We start from the raw sequence: 19539 nt of genomic DNA on the forward strand, positions 1-19539 counted from the left end.
GCTGCAAGGCACAGGGACAAGCAGCGGGCACAGAGAGCAGAGAAATCCTTACACCGCCTGGCAACAGCCACATCCCTGCTATGCAGGCGTAGCATCAATAGCCAGGAAGTCCTGACTAATAATACCAACCAGTTAACAAGGGGCATAGTTGGAATGACTGGTGCGCTGGAGGCCCTACTCAATGCACAAAGTGCACGAAGTTCTGCTCTTGACGTGCCGGACAGTGAACCTAGCACCAGTAGGAGCAGCACAGCTAGCCCACATGGTGTTGAGCCAAGGAGGAGCAGCAGGCGACAGGGTGAGGCTACAGGCCAAACGCCCAGTGTACAGGCTGAGCCACAAACACCTGGCAGTGCAAAGCGTGGCCGAAAATGAACATTTTTTACTATGGCCTACTGCCTGTGGACATTTGTTTCTTTAGTTGTTAAAGTTAAATTTGCACATTTGTGCCATTTAAACAAGCCTAGTGACAATATGCAACTATGGTGGGTGGGTTCAAGACCTGTCTGAGTGTGTTTGCTCACTGTGAGCATTGATGTCAAATGCTTACTGATGCTCTTTTTTACTTTACCATCTGTTTATGAAACCTAAATAAACAGAAGCTTGTGCTTTGACTATAGCTCAGTGTCTTCACTTACTCAGAAATAGTTGCGTGTAATCTCCTCACGTCTTAATCTGCCATCACTTGGTGTTGACACTCCTGCAGGATGTCTTTCAGGCACAGCATTGTCGTCGTCGTGATCCTCATAGTCACTTAACTCCACCTCAGTCCCCTTCTTAACAGCCAGATTGTGCAACATGGCACAGGCAGCAATGATCTTACAGCATGTGATGGGGGTATACTGCCTTGCACCTCCACTCTTGTGCAGGCATCTAAACCTGCTCTTCCATATTCCAAATGTTCTCTCAACAACATTGCGTGTGCGCTTGTGTGCCCGGTTGTACCTCCTTTGGCTGGGTGTTGAGGGGTTGAGGTAGGGGGTTAGTATGAATGAGCGAAGGGCATATGCACTGTCTCCTGGAAAGAAAAGGGAATAATTTACTCACATCCATACATGTACTGCTAATTGCAATAGGTCTAATAGGTGTTGCACACTGTGTCTTACCTAGGAGGTAGCCTTGACCAAATTCCCCTGCAGTCAGCCGTTCATAGATGCCACTGTTCTGAAATATATATGAATCATGGGTACTTCCCGGGAATTTAGCTACGAGGTCTGTGATGTAGTGCTTAGCATTGCAAATCACCTGCACGTTGATGGTGTGGGTTGATTTCCTATTGCGGTAAATGTATTCTGTGGCAGCAGGGGGACAAATGGGGATGTGTGTGCCATCAATGCATCCGATGATATGGGGAAATCCTGCCATCTGGTAGAAGTCCGATTTGGTTTGAACCAGTTCTGCATGGGTGGATGGAAAAGAAATGTAATGGTCCATCCTGTGCAACATGGCGTCAAGGAATCTGTGAAAAAACCTTGAGAGGCTGCTCTGGGTCACCCCTCCCGCCACAGCAACCACGCTCTGGTAGCTCCCTGACGCCAGCAGGTGGATGCTGCACAGCACCTGTACATGTGCTGGTATTGCATGTGCCCTTGGGGTGGGGTGCTCCAACAGGGGTTTGAGGTCCCTGATGAGCTCCATGATGGTGTCTGGAGCCAACCTGTACCTTTGCACAATCTCTTCCTCTGTGAGCATGAACAGGGTCACCCTCTGCCTGTAGACCTGCTCCTGTCTCAGCCATTCCCTCTCTCCTTCCTCCTGTAGCCGTAGCCGTCTTGCAATTACATAGAATGCAGCCATTTTGCAAACAGAATTGCATTTTGGGTCCTTTTTTATAGGCTGTACCTGGTTAACACCTGATTTGAATCCATGGTAAATACCGACTCTTAAATACCGATTTTGGCCCAAAATCGGTATTTCAGAGCCTCCCTACATCTCAAACTTCAATTTTACCTATTCTTAATTACCGATTCGGTATTTTACCGATCGGTAACGTTACCGATCGGTAACGTTACCGATCGGTAACTTTACCGATCGGTAACTTTACCGATCGGTAACTTTACCGATCGGTAACTTTACCGATTCGGGAAATTTAACGATTCGGCCTATTTTCTGTCACCTACATGCCGATCTCCAGATACCGGTCGGTAACGGCCGAATTCGGCCGTTTCCGACCGGTATTTGGCTACCTACATCTGGCCCAAGATGACTTAAGCGGACATAAAGCCCCATTTCTTTCTGTCTGTCACCTGCAGGCAAACCCTGGTAGTGTGGGACAATAGAAATCAAATAATCTTCCCCCTGCCATGGGAGATGACTCTCATGGCTAGGGGATCATTATTTTTTCTATTTGAAACAAAAAAATAAAACTGTTCGGTACAGGGTTCCGTCATGCTGGTGCAGCCCTACACCAAACAGCAAGATGCATTCAGGAAAAAACTGCTGTGACAGTCGTTCATGCCAATGCTTTATAAATGTCTGCCTTGGCAGTGAATCATACATTTGATGGAAAATCCCTCCATCATTTTTTTTTGTTTGAATATGTTTATTGAATTTTCAGTTATTATCACAATACAATGCAATACATGGATGACAGTAGGTAATCCCTCCAGGTCACAGTAATGACCGTGTACAGCAATAACATTAGATTACACATATGTCTCATACCACAACCATTAGTGCGGGAGGGGGAACAGAAATATCTAGAACAAATAACCTTTCCTCACTTCACCTGTAATAGAAAAGTGTTTCCCATCTCCACAGAGCCATGGGCCATCAGCTTGGCGATATGGTGGGGCTCAGGAGTTGAGTGTATGGTTCCCGTCACAAAACCGTGGTCTGCTGCGTGGTGCAATCATGTGCCCATGATGGCGACAAATGATGTCTTGCCCCATGGGTCAATCGCAGTAATGGTTCAGATTCTGCGGATGTGTCAGGTGGTGCCCATCCTCTTACTTATGCGTCAGTTCCGCTTTTCACAGATCGTGCCTAATGGACCCTTTACGTGGAGAATCCCCTCAAGTGTAGATGCAAGTACTGCGAATCGAAGGATATCATTTTGTGTCAAACATTGTAACTAACGTGTCCGCAAAAGAAATTGTCGGCACATTATTAACTCAGTCAACCGGGGGGGGGAGAGCAACTGTATAGGTCGACAGTGAAAGGGGTCTACAATAAAGCAGAGGGGGATGTGAAAGGGGGGAAATAAAAGGAAAGAAGAGAAGAAAAAATAAAGAGCTGTAGTCTGGGGATTTTCTATAAGATGCGTAGGTGGAGAGAATGTTCATGCGTTCAGGTAGGCATGCGCTATTGCGACCAGGCGTTGAGGTCACATGGCGAAGGCGGATGCGCACAACATAAGTGCGCATAGCGTGGAATTTTGGCAGTCGATTTCAAGCGTACGGGGCGATGCAGGTCTGCTCATGTATGTCGTGTGGTTAGTCCCCTTGTTCCTCTGGTGCATCTTGTCTCTGGCTACCGGGGCCAGAGTTCCCCCCGCAGGTGTATTATGTTTTCCCCTGTCGCCTATCATTCTGGTGGAGTCTTGTGTGTTAATCGTCTATGTGATTCCCTGTTCGAGATATGCCTGGTGAAAGGATTTTAAAATATCATCCCAGGGCTGTGCTATTGGAATGGTTCTGAGTCCCGCCGTCTCCTCCCTGTGTAGTGTGGCACCCTCTGCTACCGCCCAATTATTAAAGGAAGTGCGCCAATGTTGAATGCACGGCGGGTCCGCACCTTTCCAGTGCCTGGTGATGAGCCTCTTGGCGGTGACCAGTCCTAGATCCCAAAACCTGGAACATACCTTGTTGTGTTTTGACCTTTTAAATAAACCTAACAAACATGTTTCCTATGTATGTGGTAGCTCTTCACCAGCCCCTTGCGTTAATAGCGATGTTATGTTGTGCCAATATGTCGATAGTCTAGGGCAGTCCCAGAGCATATGTAGGTGGTTTGCATTCACTAGGGAGTATCTCAGGCATACGGATGTGTCAATTGCAAAATATTGATTTATTTTATCTGGTGACAGGTATGCTCTGTGTATAATGTAAAGTTGAATGATTTTGAAACGCGAGTTGCGTGGAATGTTGGTGGGCCCTTCTAATATCCTTTCCCATTCCTTGTCTGTCCAGTCTCTGCCCCTGTCCGCTGCCCATTTATCTCTCAGTGGTTGAAGGGTGCAGGTCGTGTGCGATAGCAGTGCCTGCACTAACCAGTGGATCACATGTGACCCTTTCCCCATAACATGCAGATACTGCATTAATAAATGAGTTTGCGGTTCCTCGGTCATGTCTCCCCAAGCTTTGACATATGTGCGCATCAATGATGTGTGCAATAGAAATTGCCCTGCTGGCAGGTCAGTGTTTTCCGCTAACCTATCAAATGGGAGCAGAGCACCGTCTGCGTACAACTCAGCCATCGTGTCTATCCTGGCCTGCACCCATCTTTCTAGCATGAGTGAGGTGATTGCTCCTCCGTCTCTAGGAGTACCTAGCAGTGGGAGTGCGGGGGCGTAGGGCGTCATCGTTCGTGTGAGCCGCAAGCTGCGTGTATAGCACTTGTGAGCTACCGCAAGTTGGAGTTGCCGTGGATGAGGGAGTTTGGCTAGGGGATGGAACAGCGTAAGCACCTGCGTATGAGTGAGGGCCGTGGTATCCGAGGTGGTGTCAGTTAGACACTTCCCACTTAGCCATCCAACCACCCATTACAGTTGCGCGGCCAGGTAGTATAATTTCTGGTTGGGAACCGCTTGGCCTCCCGCAGCCACCGGCGCATATAGTTTCGTCAGCGCCACTCGGGGTCTACCCGCGTTCCAGATGAAGGCTCTAATCATGGATTCCAATTCACGGAAGATGCGGTTCGGAACGTAGACTGGCATGTTGGAGTCGTAGTATAGTAGCCTTTGTAAAACAATCATTTTCGTCAAGGTTACTCGGCTTGGGACATTCAGGGGGAGCGTTTTCCAAAAGGTTATTTGCGCTTGCAGGGAGGAGATGGCCCTGACCAGGTTCCCCTCCAGCACATCTGCCGGGGACCTGTAAACATGGATACCTAAGTACTTGAACGTACCGGTGTGCCAGGCCAGTTGTACTCCGCCTAGTCGCACCTCGCACTCTGGCAATTCTGGGCTGAAGGAATACACCCCGGATTTACCCCAATTAACCCTGAGTCCTGAATGGTCTGCGAAAGTACAAAAGATGTCCGTTAGCACCTGCGGCACTTGAGTGAGGTCTTTAATGTAGAGAAACACATCGTCTGCATATAGAGAGACCGCGTGGATGCCGTCTGCCAGGGGGATACCCCAATCTGCACTTTGCCTTCGCAGTAGTTCTGCCAAAGGCTCTATAGCTAGCGAGAAGAGCAGCGGCGACAGGGGGCAACCCTGTCTGGTGCCTCTCTGAACTCTGATGGCATCAGACAAAAGGCCGCCGGTGCTGACCCGCACTGTTGGCGTTTGATACAGTAGTTGAACCATATCGATGAAGGCATCCCCTAATTCATATTTCTGAAATACCGCTCTGAGGTAAGGCCATTCCACCGAATCGAAGGCCTTCTCCAAGTCTAGCACTAGGCACCCCGATCAGGCCATTGTTGAACCGCATATTCCTGCACTCTGAACAAGCGGCGGATATTATGGGAGGTGCTTCTCGCGGGTGCAAAACCATTCTGATCGGTGTGTACTAGTGTAGGTGTGATGGGAGCTAGTCTCTGCGCTAAAGTGGATGCCAATATTTTATAGTCAGTATTTAGGAGAGCCAGAGGTCGGTATGAGCCTAATTGTGTGCTATCTCTGCCTGGTTTGAGGATGGAGATAAGGGTGGCTTCATTGAGCGTGGGTGGGAGGGAGGAGTCCTCTATCGCTGCGTCATACATCCTGATCAGTTCTGGGATCAGTAGGTCCGGGTAAGCCTTATAAAATTCCGCCGGCAATCCATCCGAGCCTGGGGATTTGCCGTTGGAAAGCGCAGCTATGACCATACGAAGCTCCTTAGGCGTTATTGGTGCTTCAAGGTCCCCTCGTTGGGTTTCCCCTAATGGCAGTAGAGGTATGTGTGCGAGATAATCGGCAGTATCCGGTGGGGGAGTTCGCAACTGGGAGCGGTATAGCGCTGTATAATGAGTGGTAAAGGCATCATGTATCTCGTGTTGTGTGTATAACATGCCACCTTGGCCATCACTCACCGCCGTTACCGGCTTCGTTCGGTCTTCTCTACTGATCAACCATGTCAAAAGCTTGCCAGGTTTGTCACCCTTGCTATGTGTGCGAGCCGAGTGGGCCGCATAGTTGAGGCATCGCAGCCTCTCTAGCAGCCGGTCATGTTCCGCGCTGAACTCTAGGTCACTCCCATCTACATCATTAGCTGATCCCTGTTCTGTCTGCATGAGGGTAGCCTCAAGCAGTGTTAGGTCTGTCTCTAGCTGCCGTCGTCAGTTGGCCTGCGTACCTAGGCAGTGGCCTCTGATCACAACTTTGAACGCATCCCATTCTACTTGGGGAGCAGACGCTGTGCCTGTGTTATCCTCAAAATAGTGTGTGATTTGTGCAAATAGTGAATCCCGGAATGGGGCGTCTAGAAGTAGGTCTGGTTGCAATCTCCAGGTGGGGATAGGGGGGTGTGTGTGCATCCACACAAGTTCCAAAACATGGGGGTTGTGGTCCGAGTGTGTACGGCCCATGTAATAGGTATCAGTGACATGTGGGAGTAAGTCACTAGTTAGCATGTATCTGTCCAATCGGACGTGTAGGTCATGGGCGCCCGAGTAGAATGAATAAATCCGAGCATACGGGTTACGGCTCCGCCATGCATCGTGTGAGTTCCATTGTGTGGGCCAGGTAGTAAGGGCTTTCATAGCCCCCATCACAGGTGCACTCGGTAAAGTTGGGAAGGAGCGATCCAGAGCGGTGTCAAGGACACAATTATAGTCGCCCCCACTATCCATGGGCGCCCATGCCAGGGGGATAGGACGGTGGTGAGTCATGCAAGAAACCCCTGCTGGTCTGTGTTGGGAGCATATATCGAGGCCAGAACTACCGGACGCCCATCCAGCCGCCCACTCACCACCACCAGCGTACCCTCCCCGCCAATGTGGGAGTGTTCCACCTCAAATGGAGTCCCTGGACTTACCCATATTAGGGCGCCGCAGGCATATGAGGAATAACCTGTGGCATAGAGCTGTCCACGCCATCTACGACGCAATGTGTGCACCTCTGTATCATTCAAGTGGGTCTCCTGCAGGAGTGCTATTTGGATCCGGTGCCTTTTCAGGTATGAGTAAATTTGATATCTGCGTGAGGGGGTGTGAATTCCCCGTACATTCCATGTGCAAAATTTAAGTGCTACCATTACGTTAGCTTAGGTGTCCCCCATTCCTCATCCCCCGACTCCGGCCTGCCAAATGCGAGCTCATTACCTCCCAGCAGTTACTACATATGTGCCTCAAACGCTCTATGGTGGGTACCTGCAGCGCATGGATATGAACACAAAGTGGTGATAAGCAATCCAGACAGCTCATTAAACCTAAATAATATTCAACATGGGGGATAATACCAAAAGGTCGGCTGCCAGCCGTGCAGACGTCCAAACACTCTATCGAGAAAGTCAACATTCACGTCTATGGGGATTGCTGCTTGCTGAGCAGGGTCGAACAGTCATATTCAGTGGGTGAGTGATATCGCATATTCCCCCTTCTGGGGAGGAACATGCATAGACAGCCGGTTCTGTGGCTTGCGATGTGGACGTTGTTTTTTTGCTGCATGGCAATCTGTGTGTGTTACACTGTCAGTGCGGCACCTGGCAGCGCGAGCAATATAGTTTTATTGAGCCCAGTAGACCCAAGGGCAGCCTGTCGGGGCATGGCAGCTGGGACAGGTGTTTGTCTGTGTGTTTCTGACCACCTGTCATCAGCCAGACAGCCAGGAACGATACTCACTGCGTCTCGCGGTTTATGGCCAAGTGTCCCAGCAGTGGTCTCGCTGGTATGTTGATTTGTCACTAGCAGCCAGCTGGGTCAGAGGTAATCGGGCGTTTCAGTTCTTTCAGAACATTGTCAGTGGAGGAGGGGAGAAAAGGCGCAGTAGAGCTTTTCATCCAAACAGATCAACTGTTTGCGGCGTGACGTCCGGAAGATCCGAGGAGAGCTGAGAGTCTGATATCCCATATATTGGCTCATCATCACTGGGCAAGGCCTGAGGGCTGGTGGTCGACGGTGACTGTGCCCTCGGAGAATGACAGATTTCTGTGACTATGCGCAGAGCGTCTTGCTGTTCCTGGTGCATCACGTCCTCAGGCGGTCCGTTGCTCATCTGCACGTGATTTTCCGGGGCCGACGACGACCTATTCTGGCGCCTCCTCCTCGGGCCTCGGTGCCGTTTCAGATTAGGAGGTTCCGCAATCTTTCTGGGAGCTGTATCCGTGCCTCTGTCCAACCACGTCTCCACTTCTTCTGAGCTCGTGAAGAAGTGTGTTTTGTCATGCGCCACCACTCGGAGTTTGGCAGGTAATAGGAGAGAATATATATATATTTTTTTTGGTGTTCAAACTGCTTTATTGTATAGTATGTACAGTACACTGCTTCAGGCGCCTACAACCCGGAGGCCGGCAGCGTCGTATGTAAATCAATAATAAAGTTATAATCGGGATAACACAGCCTTGGAACCGGCATCCCGGAGGCCCGGTGGCACAAAAAACAGCGTTGTTCGAGGAGCGCCTGGTGACCAGTGTAGTGAGAATAGGAAAGAAGAAAAAAAAAAAAAAAAGGGGGGATGAAGAAATCAAGAAAGAAAAAAGAGAAACATGTAACGTAGAATTCACTGCAGTAGAACAGGGTTTTCATTTTATCAGTCCCCAACATTAAACAAAACAGTAAGGTCTCGTAAACACATTTGAATGCAGAAGTCCAGTTCAACAGAGTAGTACATGAATCAGTGGGTCTTCAGTGCTATACATTGATACATCAGTAGCAATGGTGTTAGGTATTCGTCTGACGGGTAGGGGTCATGAGTAGTATCTCGAGGGACTGCCAAGTATAGTGATAAGGGTGTATGGTATGGGCAGGGCGGTGGGATCTACATAATGGGCAGGGGCATTGCGGCGAAGTTGGCATAGACAGTATTTTTTGACTATCTGCGGTGGAAGTCAGCACAAGGTGGTCATCTGCGAGGTAACATGCGAGGGTTGCGTGCTGGGGCAGTAGAAGGGAAACGTGTATGCACCCGCGAGCAGAGCCTCCTAGTTCCAAATGTTGTCAGTGCAGCTGATCATCAACCCGCCCCCCCCTCCGAAGCATCGCTGTCACCTGCCTGGGCTAGCAGATAATCGACCAACGGGCCCCAGATATCCTTTGGTCAGCTAGGGATCGGTAACAATTCAGCAAATGTGATGTGTTGTTCCTGACAGTAAGTCATATCCGTCATTCATTCCTTAAATTTCGGTGCCCTGCTTCGGCCCCAGCATGCAGGAAACGCGATCGGCGTCCTGAGCGTAGTGACAGAGCTCAGTTTAACAACTAATTAGATTGGGATTCGTTACCGTCGTGGATTATTAAAAAAAAAACAAAAGAAGACTCCATGAGGCTTACTTTTCCGTGGGGGTGTTAGCCCATTGTGAAGGACTTTAAGTTAAAAGCCCTGACGATTGAAAGTGCTTATGTAAGAAGGTGGATTCTGTATCTTTGGCTACAGTAAATTCGGACCTGGGTTCTAGTATGTTTGCCCTCGTAGTCCTGATGAGGCCTGGATTAAACAGAGGCTGAAACGCGTCGACACACACAATTGGAAGACTCCAAAACAAGAAATCTGTTTGAGCATTGTTAATGAAATAATTATTTAAGAGAGTGCCATTTCAAGAGAGGTCAAAAGTGGTATAACCTCATACTCTCCTTGTTGTCATCGCTTTTGTGTTTGTTTTGGTGATCTAAAGTGAAGGAATGTTATGTGAAAGAATTAATGCTTAAATCAACGAGAGAGAGAGGACTAGATAGGCTAGACCGTATCCCCTGGATTATATGTATGTATCAAAAAGGACTAGCTAATTAGGGAAGATAGAAGACTCAGGTTTGTACGTAAAATAAGGAGAACGTAGTTTTCCTTATAAAGCCCTCACCCACCAACCTAGTCGGTGGCATGCTTCATCATCGGGCCCACCACAGTGGCACCGAATGTGCCCCGGGTGTGCTTCAACGCCAGGTGACTGCGGAGCTGGTATGTTGCTGAGTGTGCAGTGAAAGGGTGAGAAAGGTGAAGATTAAAAGCTATGCAGGAGGTCCCAGCACCCGAGGGTAAGTTATTTTATTGAACTGGGCCTCTGCTAGCAGATAAAAGGCAGGCACACGTAAATTGGAGTGTAAGTTATAACCTCCAGCGTCTAGTGTGGTCTACATGTTTCAGCCAGTGCCTTGCAGATTTTAAAGCTGGCTTTCCTCAGGACCGTTTTTATGTGAAGAACGTGCAATTTAAATAATAAAATTAAAATTAAGTGATTGTGTTGTCTTTTGGCTAAGTGAAGCGCACGCTAAGGCGCTGTAGCTGTTAGAGGGGGATTCCCTCAGGCTTGATCTGTTTTGTCTTGTAAAAAGCTTCATGGGTCACCTGGCAGAGAAAGAGACCGAGTATTTCGGTCTGGTTCCTCCTTGGACCTATTCGTCCTTCCGCGGCGCCCGTTGGAACCAGACCGAAATACTCGGTCTCTTTCTCTGCCAGGCGACCCATGAAGCTTTTTACAAGACAAAACAGATCAAGCCTGAGGGAATCCCCCTCTAACAGCTACAGCGCCTTAGCGTGCGCTTCACTTAGCCAAAAGACAACACAATCACTTAATTTTAATTTTATTATTTAAATTGCACGTTCTTCACATAAAAACGGTCCTGAGGAAAGCCAGCTTTAAAATCTGCAAGGCACTGGCTGAAACATGTAGACCACACTAGACGCTGGAGGTCATAACTTACACTCCAATTTACGTCTACCTGCCTTTTATCTGCTAGCAGAGGCCCAGTTCAATAAAATAACTTACCCTCGGGTGCTGGGACCTCCTGCATAGCTTTTAATCTTCACCTTTCTCACCCTTTCACTGCACACTCAGCAACATACCAGCTCCTCAGTCACCTGGCGTTGTAGCACACCCGGGGCATATTCGGTGCCACTGTGGTGGGCCCGATGATGAAGCATGCCACCGACTAGGTCGGTGGGTGAGGGCTTTATAAGGAAAACTATGTTCTCCTTATTTTACGTACAAACCTGAGTCTTCTATCTTCCCTAATTAGCTAGTCCTTTTTAATACATATATTTGAAAGAATTATACATTGACATCCTTGTTCAAATAAGTGGGGCATTAGAACCGTGAGTTTGGTTCCTAAAAAAGTGTATATATATGTAAATCAAAAGTATATGTGTTTTGTGTGTATATATAAATCGTGTACAGTTTTTGTTCAATGTGAGAGACCAATAATTAAGGTCGAGTGTGGTTTAATTAAAAGAAAAAGTTGAACTATACATTGGATTTTTATTGCTCTGTGCGTTTGGCTATCCTTTTGGAGATACTCTATAGTTAAACTATTTCAAATAAATTGTGTTGAGAAGGACGACCCCAAGACTGGACAATTGATGGTATCCAGTCTCACAAACAGAAAGACGAAATAGTGTTCCGTAGGCTTTACTTTATTGTTTTTTCTGCCTCGGCCCCAGCGACACGCCACACGGCACTTCGCCAAGAGCAACGCGGTATCTATGAATTTCCTGCAGGATTTTGGGATATGTGGCGTGTGCACAAGTAGCGTGAGGAGCGGTTCCACAGCAACTGTAATCTTAGTCATCGCTGAGAGTGTGTCAGTCACCTGCTGCCAGTACGCATGAACAGGGGGACACTCCCACGCCAAGTGCAGAAATCCCGCGTGCTTGGCTCGGCAGCGCTCACACCTGTCATTATCAGCTAGTCGAAATCTGTGTTTTTTCACTGGTGTATAATAAAGTCTCCACAGAAATTTGTAGTGTATCATCTTGAGTCTGCTACTGGCCGATATTCAAGCCGTGAGGGAACAACAGTAGTGCCATTGGTCATCGGTAAGCGCGGTAGCCAGGTCAGTACTCCAATCCGCCCGAGCACCCGCCTCTGGCGGTTCAACAGCCGATCGGAGTTGACGATACAGGCCAGAGACCAGATGTGACCCCTCCTGCGAATTTAACAAGAAATGAAGCGGGAGTAGGAGCTCGGGCTCGTCAGGGAACTCAGGTAGGATATCTTTCATCCCCTGACGTAAGCATATGTAGTAAAATACATCAAGTGGGGTATGATCCTGGGAAGCGAAGAACAGCTCCATGGATTTGAATTTCTTGTTTACGAATAGGTCGCCCCAGGAGGTGATCCGCAGACGCCCGCAGAGCAACCTAAAGCCTCATTCCTGCAATAGCGCAAGATTAGGGCGGAATGTCAGTGGTAATTGAGGAGAATACAGGAGACAGCAGGACATTTTCTTAGCTATGCGGCGCCATGCATCCAAGGTGCAGGAGACAGTAGTATTTAGGGTTTGAATCAACGATTCTGGGCAATGGAGCAGGCCATTAAGCAGAACAGGTTGCACAATCCAGTCTTCCACCGCTAGCTGTGGCATGAAAGGCGTGGGGACCAGCCAGTGGTATGCATAATGCGCCTGCGCGCACAGGTAGTAGGCCTCGAGGTCAGGTATGTCGAAGCAACCAGAGTCATAAGGCAGGGTCAACCTGGACCATTTTAACCGTGGAGCCTTCCCCCCCCAAAATAGCCGAGTAAGTTCTGATTTTAGAGTTTTAAAGAAGAAAGCCCCCGGGTAGTATGGGATATTGAGGAAGAGGTAAAGAAAACGGGGCAGAACCACCATTTTAATAAGGGACGCTCTACCAGCCATGGAGAGCGGCAGGGTAATCCAGCGATCCACTGCAGCCGTGAGTTTTGTGATGGCCACACCATAATTGGAGCGGAGCATCTCTTCTCTATCTCGCGAGATCTGTATGCCGCGGTATCGTAGGTCCGTCCGACACCACTCAAGTGGGTAGTCAAGTGGGAAGTCTGTGACCGCATCGGTGAGGGGGAAAAACTGTGATTTGGACCAGTTGATATGTATCCCTGACATCCTGCCGAATAGCACGAATTCTCTCAATAAAGGGTTAAGGTGAAGGTCAGGGTGCTTGACATAAAGCGTAATGTCATCAGCATATAGTGACACGTCTATTTGGTGCTGGAGACATTGTACCGCGCCCTCCCGATGCAGCTGACGGAGCTTACAGGCCAGAGGTTCGACTGCGATCGCGAACAGAAGGGGGGACAAAGGACACCCCTGACGCATACCCATGGTGATGGCAATGGATTGTGATAAGCGACCGTTGATGAGGACCTTCGCCGTTGGTTGAGTGTAGAGGAGCTGAACCCAGGAGATGAAGAGTCTGGGGAATCCCATGCTCGCCAGAACTGAAAACAAGTAGTGCCACTCAACAGAGTCGAATGCTTTAGTGGCATCCAGGAAAACGGCTGCCACCGGAAGGTCTGGATGAATCGTGCGAAGTAGTGAGAACAAAGTACGCAGGTTGTGGGAGGTGGAGCGTCCCGAGACAAACCCAGATTGGTCAGGCAATACAATTCTGTTCATGAGTAGGGAGAGTCTAGTGGCCAAGACCTTCGCTAGAATCTTGACGTCACAGTTTAAGAGGGACAGCGGGCGATAGGAACTACATGAGCTAGGATCTTTGCCAGGTTTTAGGAGCGAGGTAATGACTACCTCCCGCATGGAGCTAGGGAGGACACCATCAGCGAGCGATTCCTCGTAGACCTCACGAAGGACCGGGACCATAATGTCTATGTAAGTTTTATAGAATTCGGCGGGGATGCCGTCCAGTCCAGGCGCCTTGCCATTCTTAAGTGACATGAAAGCCTCACGGATTTCATCCAGCTCGAAGGGAGCCGCTAGGAAGGCTCTGTCACCATCACTGAGCCAGCATAATGCCACATCCCCCAGAAAGTCTGCATAAGATATATCAGCTGTTGCGTCAGTGGTGTAAAGGGCGTGGTAGTGCGAGGTGAAGGCATCGAGCAGTGCATCTGTGTCCCTAATCCCGCGTCCGCAGTCGTCAGTAAGCTCAAGGATGGAATTGTGATCGCGTGGAGCGCGTGTTAACATTGCCAGAGCCCTCCACGGCCTATCTCCCTCGCAGTACTTTCTAGCCTGCCAGTGCTTCCCCCTGAATTTTGCCTCCCTGTTAGCCTCCTCCTCATATTTTGACAATGTGTCCCGGAATTCTGCATGTATATCAGGACTGTCATCTTCTACCATTCGAAGCTCCAGTTCCCTCAGCTCCCCATGTAGTGTGCGAAGTGTAGCCTGTACGTCCCGCAATAAGGCAAAACCTTTAGAGATGCAATACCCTCTGATGGTGACTTTGAAGGCCTCCCAGATGTGCTCTATCGAGTCCACTGACCCCTTGTTCCTAGGAAAGAAGTCAACTATTTCGTCCTCTAGCTCGGACCAGAATAAGCTGTCTAGTAGTGCCGCCGGTTGTAATCTCCATTGTGGCCTAGGGCTATCCCACCCGGGAATGCGTGTGTGCATCAGGACAGGGCTGTGGTCAGAATACGTTCTTGGAAGGTGTATAACCCTCAGAACCTCCGAAGTGATTTATTTGGTGACGAGGAAGTAGTCCAATCATGCCCATGTGCCCGACTGTGGTGTAAAATGGGTGCCCTCCCTCCTGGTTGGGTGTAGGTATCGCCATATGTCCACCAGTGTGCCCTCGGCGACAATGCCCTCCAGTGCCTCACGTGCCCTAGGTTTGTAGTGACTCGCCCCGTCTGCTCTATCCATGTGAGGTACTGATGCTAAATTAAAATCCCCCCCCAAATAATATGGCGGGAACCTACGTCGATGATTTTGCCCCAGAGTGTGGTGAAGAAAGAGGGCATGTCTATGTTAGGAGCATAACAGTTAATGAACGTGACTGTGTCACGACCCATTCGCCCCATAGTAGGGCGTAGCGACCCTCTTCTTCTGTCAATTCCCCGCATTTCTGGAACGGTACAGTACGCCTAAGAATGATGGCAACCCCCCTCGCGTATGTGGAATAAGAGGAAAATGTACAGATTCCAGCCCATTTGCTTGCGAAGGTGGCCCGCACATGCGGTGATAAATGAGTTTCCTGTAGCATGACAACATGAACATTCTGTCTATTAAGATATGCAATAACATTCCGACATTTCTTGGCATTATTAAGCCCTCGGACATTCCATGACATACAATTTAGTTGTGCATCAGACCCTAAGACCGCCATAAATAATGGAGCAGCAAGACATATCTCGTCGACAGCAGTAAAGTTGCAATGACCAGACCACTCAGTCGATTCAATGTAAGATAGCGTTTTGTGATTCGTATAACCATTCGATGTGTGATTCTTACCACCCCGAAAAAGTCCAACCCCCCTCCCACTACAGCATCCCAATCATGCCAGCAGCCATCAATTCCCGCCCATACTTCCTCCCCCCACCCCCCCACCCCCCTCAACTTCAACAACCAAACAGTTTGCATGGGGAACACCCGAAAGGGAAACAACATAAAGGGCGCACAGCCACTTGGCCCGCCGATGGCCTCCGTCTCTGTACCGCCCTCGATGAAGGCCAGGAGAGAAGCGGTCCTTGGAGTACATTACCACAGGAGAGGTGAGCCAATGCAGATCAACCAATGCAGATCAGCAGTGTATGGGAAGCGTCCCTCGTGCTCACGGTGCAAGTATAGAGAATAGTAGTGCAATGCAACAGGAGATCCAGTCCGTTTGAGTACATATAATCAATGTTCATCTGCCGCTGGGGTCGGGTCGTAGTCTTCAAGGTCCGCCTCAGCATTACGGTCGCCCCTTCGGGCCTTACACATCGTTTTCAGATAGTCTTCAGCTTTTTGAGGATTCGTGAAGAAGCGCTGCTTCCCCTGATGTGTTATCCGCAGCTTCGCCGGGTAGAGTAGGGCATAGTCCAATTGGGCTTCACTTAGCTTATTCTTCACAGGGATGAACTTGCGCCTCTCCTTCTGCACCAGTGGGGTGAAGTCTGGGTAGATGGAAAAGGTAATGCCATCGTATCGATGGGATTGTTGTGTCCGTGCGGCTCTCAGAGCGACATCACGGTCGCGATAATTCAACAATTTAGCAATGATTGGTCGAGGCGGCAAGCCAGGCTTGGGGACAGGTGCTAATGATCGATGTGCCCTTTCGATGATGAATTGAGGCGAAAACGTGTCCTCCCCTATCGAGCCCTTGAGGAGCTTTTCAACATAGAGTTCCATTCTGCCTGTATTTGTGGATTCCGGAATGCCCGTGACGCGTATGTTGTTGCGTCGACTACGGGCTTCCAAGTCCTCATTCTTTGCTGCTATGACTCGAAGCAGGTTGTACATGCGGGCCAGTCGCGTGGAATGAGACGAAGTGATATCATCATTATCAGAGATGCGCTGCTCCGTAGCCGTAATCCGTTCTTCATGACGGTCTACCTTGTGGACCAGGGCATCGAGCCTGTCAGTCATGCCATCCACTTTTTCCACTACAGTGGCGAACCCCTGCCTCATCTCCTGGAAAAGACGATGTAAATCAAGTTCCTTAGCAGGAGACGCGCCGGCCGTAGAGTTGGCGTCACTCAACCCAGGGTCAGCAGGCGCCGATTTCGTACCTTTTTTGGCACCATCAAAGCTGATTTTCATTTGGCGGTTCTCGGGGCGCACCATCCTGTCCTTCGGTCGCGGTCTCCCCGCCACCTCTCGTCCCACCAACGTAGTCCTGCCGAGTCCGGTCTGAGGAGTGATCACGTATTAACAGCGGGCCCACAGCCCACGCAGGTGTGCCTCCAACTATATACTCAGTATTATCAAACGGTGGACGCGTGTCCTGCAGCGTTCAGAAGTCGTATCACGGGGGTGCCTAGGCCAGCAGTCGTAATCTGTGACGCCACGGCACCCGCAGACGGTGGGCAACGGCAAATGCAGGCAGTAGTATCATGCAATGGACACGCTCAGTTGAGGAAGTTCTGATGCCACTACCGCCGTGTGAGGACGAGGGTGCAGCCAGTGGCAAAGGAAGAGGTTAGTAGCAAGCTCTGCAGCTGGCATGTAACAGTAGAGCAATGTGATCCATGTGGGTGTCAATCCCAGGGCCAACAGACAATGGCATAGGTTCAAGAGTAGCAGTGGATCCCCAGGAGTACAGAAGTCCCTGCGTGTCTGCCCGAGCTCCGACAGGCATCGGCAGCAGGTCTCAGTAGCAGGCACTGTGCGAGGCAGACCACGAGATCCCAGGGGCCAGGGGTCGCCGCATATACAAAAGGCGAGAGGGCAGGCAGGCTCAGGATCACGCCAAAAAAGAATAAAGGGAGGCAGCAGCAGCCAGGATTCTAGGTCCTCGGTCGCCCGCCAGCTATCATGACGGAGGGGGGGCGGCCGTCGGTCTCAAGCGCCTCTCACCTTGTGCCGAATTCCTCCGACGCCTCCCAACGCCGGCAAGGTCCAAGGAGGCAGGCGCGGCACTCTCCCAGCGGCCGATCTTCCCCTCCGGGCCACACAGGATCAGCGGGCTCTCCTCACCAGCGCCGGGGCCACCAAAAGTAGGTCGATCGTGTGAGGCGACAAGGATAACCTCCTCCGGCCACGTTAGCCGTCCGTGCCAGGCACAGGGAGCCGAGCCAGCTGCTCCGAGGACGCCAAGTCTCTAGGCTCCGGTCGGGCCTTCCGCCTCGTGGCAAGGCCCGGCGTCCAGTAGTCCTCCGTCGCCACCTCCCTCAGTCCGCAGCCTCCGAGGGTGTCACCGGCCAAAGTTTAGACGGAGCCCACGCCGTCCTCGATGTCTCCAGCGGCTCGAGCTTCGAGTCGAGTGTAGGGGACAGGCCACTGTTGCAGTCGGTAAGCACATTTGCAGTTTTAATCGCCTGTGGTAGGGGATAAATGTAGGATATCAGGCCAAGGAGCGGGAGCTACTTAGTTAAGCAGCCATTCCGCGTGTGCGCCCTCTAGCGCCACAATAGGAGAGAATTTTTGAGGCCGAGTTGGCGCAATCGCCGTTTCACCACTAGAAAAGAGTGTCTTTGGCGTTGCACTTGGACCGTGTAGTCGGGGAAAAACATGATTTTGGCGTTGTCATTCTGGATATCTTGGAGTTTACGCGTTTCCCGTAGAATTGAGTCCCGGTCTCGGTAATTCAGAATGCGGAGAAGGAGGGGATTATAGCCTGTCGGGAGAGGCCGCATTGGTACTCGATGCGCTCGTTCCACCACGAAGTGTGGTGACAGTGTCCCCTCTAGCAACAAAGTACACAACCAGTTTTCCATGTGCGTCGCAAGGTCTCTCCCTTCCCATTGTTCCGGCACTCCTACTATCCGTACGTTGTTTCGTCTCGCCCGTCCTTCCGCATCCTCTGCCCGATCTTCTAGAAATTCAACTCTGTTGAGCAGGTCCTTCATTAGCCTGTCCGACTGGGTGACATGGGGTTCGAGGTCCGATATTGAACTCTCCAATGTCGTGGTGCGGTCCACGAGCTTCTTGTGATCCGCGCGGAGGTGGGTTAGATCAATGGCTACTCCGTCTATTTTCGCCTCGAGGGACGCACGCGTGGATTGCATCGATTACTCCAGCCTCTCTACGGCCGATAGCACAGTGTCGAGCTTAGTCGTCACCAGGTCAGCTTCTGTGTGTTTTGTGGTTTTATCCATTTTGCCCTTCAGCGGCGTTCCGCTGGAGCCGGTTCGCGCTCTGGTTCCCCTAGACATGGGCAGCGACGACGTCGTGTGCTTTACAGTCCTATGTTCTGTAGCTGATGACTCCCTTAACAGCTAGTTTGTCGGTGGCAGGTGTGGGCAGGGTAGTGTCTTTGCATCAAGGGAGGGCGGAGAGATTGGTGCCGCTCGATGCCTGTCCGCCGTGTCGCTGTTCTATTATTGTATGTAGACACACGGGGCCCGTCAGTCGCGGGCTGGGGAGTGAGGACGTGGTGTCCACTATCAGGGCGTGTCTGCCAGTCTATCCCAGGTCAACTCAATGGCCACTGTGTCACTCATTCAATGGTGAAGCCAAGCTCCCGCCACTAGGTGCTCCTGCGTTATAGCGCTGTTTGTGTCTGCATTCAGCGTTCACCCCCTGCGTGTCTTCCTTGCATTCCCCAGGTCTTTCGGCTACTGTGCCCCGACGGTGTCTCTGGTGCTGCTATGTAGTGTGTACCCCTGGTTAGTCCCAGCCTCCATATGATGCAAGCCCTCGTTGAAATACTGTGAACGCGTCACCCAGCCCGGTCCATCAAGCGTTCATATTCGCCGCCATAGCTCCTCTCCGCCTCTGAAGGTATGTCCCCTTTTGTGGCTAATCCCTGTCTGTGCACTCACTGTTCTGGTGCTCAGCAGCGGCACCTGCCAGTCTCTGCATCCTGCTCCACCGGACTCGTTGGTATGGCTGATGTTCGCACCAGCCGCCGGGTGTCATCTGCTGCAGCCACGTTGCTGGTTGGCCACGCGCATTTCCCGGCCGGAAAATCTTTGGGAGATCGGCGGTGTAGGTGCAAGC

Source organism: Lissotriton helveticus, chromosome 1_1, assembly GCF_964261635.1.
Source record: "Lissotriton helveticus chromosome 1_1, aLisHel1.1, whole genome shotgun sequence".
NCBI lineage: Eukaryota > Metazoa > Chordata > Amphibia > Caudata > Salamandridae > Lissotriton > Lissotriton helveticus.